Raw genomic sequence first — 2,096 nt, forward strand, 5'->3', positions numbered from 1 at the left:
ACCAGCGCCTAATTACAGAGTACAGTTTTCATAATTAAACATGGCACACATAAGGTGTGCCGTGTAAACAACACTCATTCAATCACAGCCTTTAAGAATGAAAGCAGACAGTGTTGTACCCCCCAAGTTAAGGATAAAAAGGTAACGCTCCACCTAGTGGTGACTGAAAAACAGAAGAGAATCTGTTAAAATCAAATTTAAAAACCAATGCAAGAACTAAAAAAGTGTTTTAACAGCAATCTTTAACACAGATTAGTAGATGACCAAGTAAGTCCCTGACCAAAAGGCATATTGCAAAGAATTGATGAAAGCTTGATGACGATTGAATTCTTACTATAATCTTACTATGAATACATAGTATAACATATCTGATGTGTCCTTGTATTCGTGACAATGGTGGGCCATCATGGGGGAAGCATTTCCAAAACAACGTGGCAATTCAAAACACAATTATTCTTTTCTTTTTTTTTAAGCACGCCAAAACTTGCACAACAAACCAAAAACAAAGACTCAAATCGAGGTGACTAAAAGCAGCCCAGTCTGGCTCCACCATTGTGTCAAATGTCAAAGGAGACGACGCATGCTTGTTATTTTTAATTTCCTAGATTTCCCAGTCTACTGGTGAATTTGTCCTTGTCGATGTTCTTGTTCTCTGGGACATGTTTGAAGGTGCAGTCTGGCCTCGTGCAGCCTGTGGTCCTCCAGAAAAAGCACTCTTTCTTGTACATGCTACAACAGGAAAACAGTTTCTCACTTCAAGATCTATGTCAAAGTTTAGGATGCGGGGCTATTACATTTATCTTTATTGTTAACATCAGGAGCAGGGTTCCTTTTTTACCCATAATAATTCATCAATAATGTGAACAAATTAAGAGAGCAAATTAACTAATATGAACAGAGAAAATGTAATAATGGTAATTTTATACTTTGCATTAGAGAAATTAGGAGTATGCTCTTTAGAAGTCCTGTGAGTGTAAAGCTAACAATTATTGATCCTAGGCATATGTGGTCAAAAAAATCCTACTTATATCCACTCAGTTTTAAAGTCGTAAAACAATACAATATGACAACAATCTAAACCAAAGTGCTTTTGTAATACGAGAGAGAAGAATATCGTGTTCTTACCCGGGGCGTGAGTAGGGGTCAGTGGCGGCCGATTTGGACATACCAAGTCCAGTGTGGATCTTACTGGGATATCGCACAGACAGCGGAGCCCCCTCTACCACCAGTCCCTGCAGAAGAAAACAGACATTTAACAAACATGTTCACATAAACAGAAGTAAACATCAGTTAATTAGCTCACAGAGTGCAGTAGTTGACGTACTCCTGGTCAGACCAGCACCAGGTCTTCATATTAACCGATTCTGAACATCTGCTGCACTATTTAAATACTTGAAAAGCCCACACATACTCACACTACATCTTTTTCAGCTATAGCCACCCCCACACATGGTTATTATTTAGTGTTGTATCTATAGCTACAAGTATCATTTAATCCGACAGTTATTCTAATAATCGATTAAACATGTGCTCTATAAAATGTCAGAACAATTGCGTGAACTGTGTTCTATGTGCTCCCACCCAAAAGGTCAGACCTACTACTATTACTTACTCTACGGCTAAAGTCCAAGAAAAGCTTGACTTCTTAATGATACATTCTATTTATCTTTTTAACAACATATTTACCTAAAATCACTGTGTTGGAAAAGAAATGCTTGACAGTTAACAGAGCTGTACTGGAGAGCCACACAGCTTAGAAGAGAGGAGAGAAGAAGCTTTACAGAGAAACAACTGATAAGATTTATGTCAGAGTTGATCTGTGTGATGGAAAATAATGCCGCAGTTTTAGAGAAGCAGACTTTAAAGCATGAATAACTTTACAGAGTGAAAGAGCTGGGGTTGTCAGTCACAACTTTAATAACGCAATCAAAACAAGTTCTCCTGTAGACTCCAACTTCCTGCTCTACTTATAACCTGCCAAGAAGTGAATATAAGCAACCTCAAAAAGTTTTCCGGTTTACTTTTTAAAAAGGAATATTTTACATTTGCCATAAATCATTGGGCTTTTGCTGTCTGTAATATCAAAGCAACCTACT

The sequence above is a fragment of the Morone saxatilis genome, unplaced genomic scaffold (genome assembly GCF_004916995.1).
Source record: "Morone saxatilis isolate NCDOM2014 unplaced genomic scaffold, NCSU_SB_2.0 Contig3, whole genome shotgun sequence".
Taxonomy (NCBI): Eukaryota; Metazoa; Chordata; class Actinopteri; family Moronidae; genus Morone; species Morone saxatilis.